We start from the raw sequence: 11,685 nt of genomic DNA, 5'->3' as shown, positions 1-11,685 counted from the left end.
ACTCTGTGTACTCTTTCAATCTTTTTGATGCTTCCTGAGTCATTCAACATTCTGCCCACAGAATCCTTAGGTACAGCAACTTGAGACTTGAATTTGTTCTTCAGTTCCTTCAGCTTAAGAAATGCCAAGCAAGTGTGACCCTTTTGATTTTCTGACTCCAGCTCCTTGCATGTTTTCTAAATGTCTTCCTGAGATGCCCTTTGAAATCTTCTCTTCAGCTACTTAACTTCTTGATTTCTTCCCCTTGCTTTGGCTTCTCAGCACTTTAGTGCAATATTCAGAGTCTCTTCTGACATCCATCTTGTCCCTTTCTTCCTCCTCTATCTTGGTAATGACTTTCATGGATGATATTCTTGATATGTTTCCACAGCTTATCTGACCTTACGCATTAATGTTCAAAGCCTCAAACCATTTTCTGAGATGGTCTTTATAGTCTGATGGGATAGACTAGAGGTCAAACATTGGTTCTTGTTGATTTGATTTCATTTTCTTCAGCTTCATTTTAAGTTTGCCATATTAGTTTGTTCCACAATTAGCACCTGACCTAGTTCACACCACTTATATTGAGCTTTTCCATCTATTTTTTTCCCCCCTGCAGATGTAGTCAATCTGATTCCTGTGTAAACCATCAGGGGAAGTCCATGTGTATAGTCTCCATTTATGTTACTTATAAACGATATTTGCAATGATTAGGCCATTGATCATACAGGATTCTATCATTATATCTCCAGCCTCATTTCTGTCACCAAGTCTATGATTTTTAACTACTGGTCCTTTTTCTGTTCCCAGCATCTGCATTCCAGTCACTCATTATATCAAAGTATCTTGGTCGCATGTTCGATTGATTTTCAAGTGCAAAAGTTGGTAAAATTCATCTATTTCCTCCTGATTGTTGGTGTATAAATCTGAATGATAGTGGTATTAATCTTCCTTGTATGTGTATGGTAAATGAGAATTAAAAACTCCACACAATGCCAAGACAACAATGTAAACAACCAAAACAAAAATACCTCAAATTAGTGGTCTTCTCACTTGCTCTAGAACTAGAGAACTTCAAACAAGGTAAGTTGTCCTCCCATCTCTTGGAGCAGTGAACATCCCAGGAAAGGTGAGTCTTCCTGCCTGCCCTAGGATCAGAGGGAACTTTAGGCAGGGTAGGTTGTCCTCCCTCTCCTGGAGCAGTGAACTCTGCAGGCAAGCCTTTCCACCTGTTTTGGGACCAGAGAGGATTTCAGGCAGGAAAAGTTGCCCTACTTAATCCGGGAGCACTAACGTACCTGCCAAGGTAAGTCTTCACACCTATCGCATGAGCAGAGAAGATAACAGGCAAGGTGAGTTACCCTATTTTTCAGAAAGCAATGAGCCCCCCCCCCCCCGCCAATGTCTACCAACCTAGGACCTGCAGTGACCCCAGACAGGAAAAATTCTATCACGGAAATGATACAGAAAATGCAGGCTTCCTTAACCGCCCCGAAAACTAAAGAAATGTGTTGTTGATGTTAAGTGCCATCGAGTCGCAGGCGAATCATAGCAACCCTATGAAGGAGAGTCCTCGATGCTTGGGTGCCTTTCATCCTCTCTCCAGGTTCATAGGGTTTCTGAAGGCAAGCTATTATGGAAGTGGATGCCACTCCTTCTTCCAAGCTTGTTTTAATCGGGGAGCTCCACCCTGCTCTCTGTCTGCATTGGGTAGCCAACTGTTAACACATTTGACACATCAGTGTCACAGAAAGAAAGATATCACCCCCCAAATTGTCCAAACCATAAAATCAGTAGATCTCTGAGAGGTGGAAATTTTGATGAAACTTCCTAATACAGAATTCAAAAGAGCAATCATCAAGTATTTGCACTTGGTGAAAGAAAATGTTGAAGAGTTGCAGGAGGCTACAGACAAAACCCAAGAGGAACTTTTATAAAGCAATACAGACAAACCATATAAAAACCAATGAGGCATTAGAAACCATAGAAAAACAAGAGCAGACATCCAGAATTTTAAGACCAACATCTCAGAAGCTGTCAGCATCAGGGAGGGACAGGTGAGCAAAACCGAAGAGAAGGAGCACAGAATCAGAGAAAAAGAAGACCGTACTATTAACACTTATACCTGTTAGGGCAAAACCCAGATTTAAAAAGGAAAGAGGATGAAGGAAATGGGAAAGATCTAATGTGAAAAACAATGTATATAAACTTTGTAAATAAATCAGTATAATATTATTAAAAAACCAACTAATGTTGCCTCTCAATAATCACAGTGATCTTGAATGACAGTAGAGAGAAAGTGTAGCAAATTGGATTTAAAAAAAAAAAAACCAACAACCCATCAATATGTTGTCTACAAGAGACACACCTGAGAAGTGAGGATGAAGACAGACTAAAATAAAATGGTAGAAAAATGTATCAAGCAAATGACAACAAAAAAGGGACAGAATAAGCAATAATAATCTCTTAATACAATAGAGTTTATGGTAAAAACAAAAATAAACCCATAAAACACTAGGAAGGACATTATATAATGCTTAGAGGATAAATAGAGCAAGAGGACATAAACTAATAACCATCTATGATAGAGCTACCAAATGATAGAGCTGCAAAATATATAAAATAATTGTTAACAGACCTGAAAAGAAAAGAAATAGATGCTGCCATAATAGTAGAAGACTTCAATACATCACTCTTAATGAATGATAATACAACTAGAAAGGAAATCAACAAAGATACAGAAGAACTAAACTATACAGTTAACCAACTTGAACTTATATACAATGTAATGCACCCTAAAAGAGTTTAGTATATATTCTTCTCCAGCATGCATGGATCATTCCCCAGAATAGATCATATATTAGATCACAAAGCAAGCCTCAACGAATTAAAAAAAAAGTTTAAATACTACAATGCATTTTCTCAGATCACAATGCAATAAAATTAGAAATCAACAGCAAGAAGATAAAGGAGGGGGGAAATCCCATGCACCTGGATGCTAAATAACACTAGCTAGAACATTATTGGTTAATAGAAGAAATTAAAAATGAAATTTAAAAGTTTCTTGAAACAAATTAGAATGAAAACATAACTTACCAAAGCAGTAACTGAGAGTTAATTCATAGTAATAAGCAAAAACTTCAAAAGGGAATAATTTGCTCAGCAGATAGATTAAGTTTTAAACCATGCAGTGTGCCCTTGGTCTATAAAAGTGTTTTTGTCTAGGTATAGGTTTTCCATGGGCATAATGAAGAATTAAGTGTTCTGGAACTCTCATTCTTCTCAATGTTAGCCGTTATTTGTTATGATCCACATAGTTAAATGTCTTTGCATAGTCAATAAAACACAGACATTCTCTGGTATTCTGTTTTCTGCCAGAATCCACCCAATAGCCACAATGATATATCCCTTGTGCCACAGACTCTTCTAAAACCAGCTTGAAATTCTGGTATTTCCCTGTCAAGGTACTGTTCTAGCCATTTTTAAATTATCTTCAGCCCTATTTTGCTTGCACATGATAATTACTCTTATACCATAGCTTCTACATTCTGTTGGGTCACAATTCTTGGGGATGGGAACAAATATGTATCTCTTCCAGTCAGTTGGCCAGGTAGCTATCCTCCAAACTTCCTGGCATAGACTAGCTAGTCAACACTAGCAGTCAAAAGCAGATCAGGTGTCATTTGTGGATTATACCATAAGTTACTCGTGCTCAAGTTCTAATTGAATCAGAAAATATGCAAACGAGTCCATAGGAATCAAAATACAACCTTGAATCTATCCCCCAGTTGAATTTAAGAATCACCTTAAGAATAGGTTTGAAGCATTAAACACCAGTGATTGAAGACCAGTGAAACAGTGGGAGGACATCAGGATCAGGATATCATCTGTAAAGAGGACAAAAGGTCATTACAAGGACGGGAGAACAAATAAAACCAAATGGATGTCAGAAAAGACTATGAAAATTGTATGAGTGTCAGGAAGGGGGGTGGAAGAGATGCCTGAGTAAAAGAGCTGAACAGATAGATGATTTCAAGTGCTGTTTTAGAAGACAAAGCAAAATACTATGACAAAATGTACAAAGAGCTGAAATCAGAATGAAAAGTGAAAATTTGGTATTTTTCAAGCTGAAAAATAAATTTAAACCTCAAATTACGACACTAAGAGATGCTATGGGCAAAATCTTGAATAATCCAGGAAACAATGGAAGATGGAAGGAATGCACAGAGTCACTGTACCAAACAGAATTGGTTGATACTCAAGAATTTCAGGAAGTATCATATGAACAAGGACCAATGGTAATGGAGCATGAGGTTTAAGCTGCACTGAAGGCACTGACAAAATATAAGGTTCCAGGAATTTCTGGAATACCAACTAACATGTTTCAACTAACAGATGCAGCCCTGCATGTGCAGTAACTATTGGAGAAAGGCAAACCAAAACAACCGTGAGATATAATGTCACCTCAGCAATAGTAGAAAAGCTCAACAGAAGAGCAAACAGCAAGTGCTTGTGAAGATGCAGAGAGAGATCAAAACTCTCATATACTGTTGATGGGAATGTAAAATGGCACAACCACTATAAAGGGCAGACTGGAGCTTCCTCGAAAAGTTGGAAATATAAATACCACTTGACCTACCTATCTTACTCCTGGGAATGTACCTCAAAGAAATGAGCTGTAATTTAAACAGATTTATGTACGCTCATGTTTATCACAGCATAACGCATACTAGTAAAGAGATGGAAACAGCCTTATTGCTGATCAACAATTGAATGCATAGAGAAACTATGGTATATTCACACAATGGAATACTATGCAGCATTGAAAAACAGTGAATTCATAAATACTATACAACGTGGATGGTCTGGAAGGCATTATGCTGCATGAGAAATCTCAGTCACAAATGGACAAATACTGCATAAGCTCACTGTTGTAATGGATAGGATCAAGACGGGGAGAGAAGAGAGGGGGAGAAATGGAGAAACATAATGAACACTGGACTGGCATGTGTGAAAGAAAGGATAATCAGAAAGGAAGGGATAATTAGAAACTATTTGTGTGGCAAATAATAGCTTGAAGCAGGACAATATTACAAAATGAATGGGGGAGGAGGAGACAGGGGCATATGCATGCATGAACGAATGAAAACCAATCTCTTTCTAAACTTTCACTAAAATAAAAAAATAATTGGGAAAAATTAAAAAAAATTTCACAGTGGCAAGAATATGAAACAGTACTGCTGATTTAAAAAAAAGTTATTACAACCAGTCTGGGAAATTCTATTATAAATTAGAAATGTATACAAAGAGTCATAATAAGCAGGCACAATTTTGGGATGCACATAAAAACATAATTAAAACATATCATAGGATTCTTGTGATGAAGATGTTTTAATGTATCTGGAAATGATTCTTTAATATTTTATAGGTGGACAGATACACTAAGTATTCTAACATAGTTTGACTCAATGATGTTATATGAAACTGTATTAAATTTTCCCAATTTATATGCAAGTTCAGCTTAAAGACATATTTAGGGATGTCAGGAGTCCAGTGACTTCATTCTCCAGAAGACATTCATAACAATATTCATAGCATGCTCTTTTTAACAGCTTTGAATTCCAACCTTCTCAAGTTCTTTTCTAGAATATGATTTATAAATTGTGATGTGTTCCCACAATGGAGCATTATCCAATGTTATGACTTTACATGAAATGAGTGACTCACAAACATGCTTTGAGCTAAATAAGCCAGCTACTAAAAAAGAACAACATTGTATATGTTTCCATTAATATTAATTCCAAAACCAGGCAAAACCGATCTCTATGACGATAGAAGGCAGGATGTGGTTACTGTGGAGGCGGAAGACTGGAATGACTTGAAGTGGGCATGTGGGATGGGGTCCTGGGAAAGTAAATACTGGTTATGCAGGTATGTAATTTCTTTAAAAACCTTGAAACTGATGATTACTTTTGTACTTCTCTGATTTTATATTTTAATAAAAAGTTTTCACAATTAAATAGTTTTGTTGTTATTGCATGCCATCAAGTTTGAACTGATCCACAGATTTTCAAAGACAGTTAATCATAAGGGAGGAGATTACCCATCCTTCTCCACAGAGCAGCTGGTGGATTTGAACCATGTGCTTTCAGGACTACACTACAGCTTCTTACCACTAGGCCACTAGAGCTCCCTGATACTGAATTAGCTAGCTTGAAATCTTATTCAAGAAGTTGCTAGAATTAGAAACTCTCCTAGATTATCTCTAGATATTACAATAGTGCACATATTAAGCAACATTACCTGGAATTGCTTATTCTATACATTCCACCAACTCTCTGATGTCTAGGGAGGATAGATGGAGAATTGATGCCTTTGAGCTGTGGTGTATTGAGGGTACCATGGACTGCTAAGAAAACAAACAGATTCATCCTGGAAAGGGCTAAACTAGGTCACTCCTTGGAAGCAAGGATCCTGAGGCTTCGTCTGACATACTTTGAACATGTAAGGAGGGACCGATCCTTGGAGAGGGACATCATGCTTGGGAGGGTGGAGGGACGGCACAGGAGGGGGGAAGACCCTCTATGAGGTGGATTGATTCAGTGACTGGAGTAATCAGGATGGGTGTATCAGAGACAATGCGATTGGCACAGGACAGAGCAGAGTTTAGGGCTGTTGTACATAGGGTAGCTATGAGTTGCAAGCAACTCGATGGCACATAACAACAACAACATACATTCCACCATCATACATTCACATAGCAAACTTACTTTTAAGCCAATATGCTATTTGACTGGGCACTACTCCTCTTTAATTCTGACAGTTCCAATTCAATCTTTGTTTTCCAATAAGTAAACAAATTACTGAAGGATCCGAAGAGGCCAATGTTGAAAGGCATCTTTACTACATTGCCAGTCTTTCAGTTAAAAGTGTTGCAGTGAGGGAGCTCTGGTGGCCTAGTGGCAAGAAGCTGCACTGCAATCCTGAAGGCACGAGGTTCGAATCCACCAGATGCTCTGTTGGAGAAGGAGGGGCAAGCTCCTCCTGTACCAGTCACACACACAAGTAATAAAATAAAATTTTAAAAAAGTGTTGCAGTGAAGGAGGTCAAGACATCAAAAAGTTAACTTACCTCAAGTTACCTAGACAATCAGTAACCATATGAGGACCTAAAGACAGAACACACTGCTGACTTCTGACTCTACTTAATAAATTTTTGCATAGCATAATAAGGCAGGATTGTTGAGAAAGAGATAAGCTTTCTACCATCATGTTATGATTTTGAGCTATAACTTTCCTAAGAATAAAGAGTATTAATAGAATCTGAATTCTTTTTCATTTACAAATGGCTATTGAGATAAATTTTTTATTTTGAGTGAAAATGTTTCATGGATATTAAAACTATTTTTTATAATTTTTTACTAAGAAAGGATGAAATTTTTAAAAGTCTACAGACACCAGCTTGAGAATACTTTTCTATTCAGCCACCCAATGTTCTATGAACCATTCCACTTTTGTTTTTATTGCTGTTTGGTGCCATTGAATTGACTACCATTCTTAACAACCCTATTGCCAACAGTTCTGAATCTTGCCCTATCCTGTGCTATCTTCACCATCTCTGAAATACTCAAGGCCCTTGTCACAGCTGCAGTGTCTATCCATCTTTTGAGAGGCTCTCTCTCTTTCACTGACTTTCCACTTTCCCCAACCTAGTATCTTTTCTCAGGGCCTGGCCTCTCCTGACAATATATTAGTATATGACACAAAGTTTCACCATCATTGCCTTTAAGGATCACCTTGGTGCATGTCCTCCAAACCTTGTTTATTCTTTTGACAGTTCATGGGATATTCAATATTATTCTCAATACCACAATTCAGGTCTCCAGTTCATAGGGTCGCTATGAGTAATCTACAACTCGATAACACTTAATAACGACAACAACCACAGTTCAAAGTCATTAATTTTTATTCTGTCACCTTTATTCACTGTTCAACTTTCAGATGCACATGAAGTAATTTTAAATGTCATGGCTTGGATAATTCTAGAAATTGGACAATATCAAGAATGTTGTATCAGGATTGGAGAAAGACTCTTAAAAAACAACTTGGTACAATCTTGCAGAAAGTGAAGAAAACTTGAATCACTTACTGGAAAAGATAAAGGTCTTCAATATAGATTACATTTATATATCAAGAAAACAAAAGTTCTCACCATTGGACCAACAGGCAACATTGTGATGGATGGAGAAAAGATTGTTGGAGTTATCAAGGATTTTGTTTTACTAGAACCCACAATCAACACCCATGGTATCAACATCTAAGAAATGAATAGATTTGATGCATTAGGAAAGCATGCTATCAAAAACTTCTTTAAAGGACAACAGAGTAAGGATGTTAGTCTAAAGATTAAGGTATGCCTGACTCAAGCCCTCTCTTTAGTGACCACTAATAAACCTTATTTCTGTATATTTGCCTCCTCTTATATTTTTATCTAAATGAAATAATACCATTTTCCCTTTCCTGATTAACTTATTTCATAAACTATAATGTCTTCAAGTTACATCTGTGCTGTTGTAGGACTTTATTTCTCTTTCTGGTTGATTAGCATACCTTTATAAGGTACAGAAGCAATTCAGTGGAAGGATAACAAGTGTCTACAGCATAAGCAAAAGAAGGAAGAAAAGTTAACATTGACCTCTATCACACACCTTACACAAATATTGAGTAAAAATATGTATTATGGATTTCAATGTACAATGTAAAATTGTTTAGAAATGAAAAATATGAGAACATCTTCAGAATGTAGGAGTGGGCAAAGAGCTCTTTCATATTTGACACTGAAAATAAAGTGTTACAACCACAATGATGTATTTCTACAAACATATCAGAAAGAGTGGGGGGAAAAAAGTTAGTGACATCTCCAAGTGCAGCCAAGGATACAAAGAGGAATTAGATCATTCATACATTGCCAGTGTGGATATGAAAACATATTTAAAAACAGTTTGACAGTTTCTTTAAAAACTGACAACCTCCATGTCACCCAGCAATCACATTCTTGTCCATACATCTCAAATAAATGTAAAACTTCCAAAACAGCCTGTACATTAAAGTTTATAGAAGCTATATTTGGTGAGGAGTATTCTGCCATGCTCTGCTAGAAAAACAAATCTCCCTTGGAGGACATATAGACAGAATGCTTTCTTAAAAGCAAGGATAGCAAAGCTTCACTTACTTTGGACATGTTATAATGAGAGACCAAGCTCTAGAGAAAGACACCATTCTTGATAAAGTAAAGGGTCAGAAAAAGAGAGGAAGACTTTCAAGGAGATTATGGATGGATGGATGGATGGAGTGGCTGCTCCAGTAGAATACATGATGAAAGACTAGACAATGTTTCATTCTGTGAAACATTGTTTACACTGGGTCACTACTGTGTGGGAACCAAATCCATGGTACATAACAATAACACATTTATAGGAGTAAAAACCCAAAAACTCGAAACAACCTGCATGCCCTTCAATGAGCAAATACAGAAAATATCCATATGATGAAATACTACTATAGAATACTACTCAGCAATCATCAAACTCAAAACTCATTGCTTTCAAATCAGTTGTGATACATAGACCCTCCATTGGGTTTCTGAGGCTTTAAACTGCAAGAGGAAGAGATCCTCTATCTTTCCGCTAAGGAGTCACTAATAGATTTGAACCATCAGAAATAGGCCGCCTTTAGGTCAGCAGCACTGTTTCCTATGGGCCATGCCAGCAGATTTCCTGCAATCACACTGAGTGTAATAAAAAGTTATTCCCGGCTGCAGCTGCAGAGTCAGGATTTCGCCGCCTCGCGCCACCGAAGCTCGCCCGACGTGCATTCCCGGTACCTTCCTCATCCAAATCCAGTATGGCTACTCTCAAGGATCAGCTGATTCAGAATCGTCTTAAGGAAGAACAGACCCCCCAGAATGAGATTACGGTTGTTGGGGTTGGTGCTGTTGGCATGGCCTGTGCCATCAGTATTTTAATGAAGGACTTAGCAGATGAACTTGCACTTGTTGATGTCATGGAAGACAAATTAAAGGGAGAGATGATGGATCTCCAACATGGCAGCCTTTTCCTTAGAACACCAAAAATTGTGTCTGGCAAAGACTACAGCGTAACTGCAAATTCCAAGCTGGTTATTATCACAGCAGGAGCACGTCAGCAGGAGGGGGAAAGCCGTCTCAATTTGGTCCAGCGTAATGTGAACATCTTTAAATTCATCATTCCTAATGTTGTAAAGTACAGCCCAAACTGCAAGCTGCTTGTTGTTTCTAATCCAGTGGATATCCTTACCTATGTGGCTTGGAAGATCAGTGGCTTTCCCAAAAACCGTGTTATTGGCAGCGGATGCAATCTGGATTCAGCGAGGTTCGGTTACCTAATGGGGGAGAGGCTGGGAGTTCACGCATTGAGCTGTCATGGCTGGGTCCTTGGAGAGCATGGAGACTCTAGTGTGGCTAGTGAATGTGGCTGGTGTCTCTCTGAAAAATCTGCATCCTGAATTAGGTACTGATTCAGATAAGGAACAGTGGAAAGAGGTTCACAAGCAGGTGGTTGACAGTGCCTATGAGGTGATCAAACTGAAAGGCTATACCTCCTGGGCCATTGGACTGTCTGTGGCAGATCTGGCAGAAAGTATAATGAACAATCTTAGGTGGGTACATCAAATTTCCACCATGGTTAAGGGTCTTTATGGAATTAAAGATGATGTCTTCCTTAGTGTTCATCTTGGGGCAGAATGGAATCTCAGACGTCGTGAAGGTGATGCTGACTCCTGAGGAAGAGGCCCGTTTGAAGAAGAGTGCAGATACACTTTGGGGAATCCAAAAAGAGCTGCAGTTTAAAGTCTTCTGTTGTACCATTTCACTGTCTAGGCTACAAAAGGATTTTACTTGGGGGTTGTGCATGTTGTCCTTTTTATTCAGTCTGATTAAAGCAGTAAAATAAGACATAGGGAAAGCATCCGTTTCCTAAAGGTAGACATAGGAATGGTCCATAAAACCCTACAGCTATGTTCTGATGGTGGTACTTACCTTGTGCAGTTCTAAACTGGTTAGTATAATAGAATTCCACCATGTCTCAGACACCACTGCCAATGCTGCACATGCTGCAACTGCCCTTCAAATTAGAATGTTTACTGTGTTAAATAACTTTGGCCTAGTATAAGCTTTTTATTTTTTAGTCACATTCTGTGCACTAATGTACAAATTCAATATTGCATGTCTTGTACATTATTGTTCTAAAGGATCTTATTTTGTGTACTATATTTATCAGAGTAAAGTATAATGCAACTCTGATAATGTGATGTAAAATGTAAAGATCTACATATAAGCATTGCAACAGTATCATACCAACTAAAACACCAAATAAACCATGAACAGTGACAAAAAAAAGTTATTCCCAAATGATTGCATGCCATCTGATTTTGTTCTATTTCAATCTCTTTCAATGACAAGAGTAAATAAATAAAGAATATATTAGTGGCTGCACAGGAGTTAAGAATGAGGAAGGCAAGATAAGAATAAGGTATCACAAAGATTTCTGTGGTGATGGAACTGTTTGTGTTTTAACTATGGTTTGAACTATTGTCGTTTTTGCAAGCTATCGAGTTGGAACCGAATCAGAGCTGACCCTTCAGTGGGTTTTCAGGGGCAGTTAGTTGCAT

The 11,685-nt window shown here is 37.9% G+C and overlaps 1 pseudogene; it reads left to right on the top strand.

The window, feature by feature from the left end:
- Window positions 1-9,882: 9,882 nt before the first annotated feature.
- Window positions 9,883-10,967, top strand: LOC102869827 (annotated as a pseudogene).
- Window positions 10,968-11,685: the final 718 nt, after the last annotated feature.

The sequence above is a fragment of the Elephantulus edwardii genome, unplaced genomic scaffold (assembly GCF_000299155.1).
Source record: "Elephantulus edwardii isolate Elephantulus edwardi_28Jun2011 unplaced genomic scaffold, EleEdw1.0 scaffold00255, whole genome shotgun sequence".
In the NCBI taxonomy this organism is placed as follows: domain Eukaryota; kingdom Metazoa; phylum Chordata; class Mammalia; order Macroscelidea; family Macroscelididae; genus Elephantulus; species Elephantulus edwardii.
Note: the sequence above shows the minus strand (reverse complement) of the source record. Positions and strands in the feature narration are given on the sequence as shown.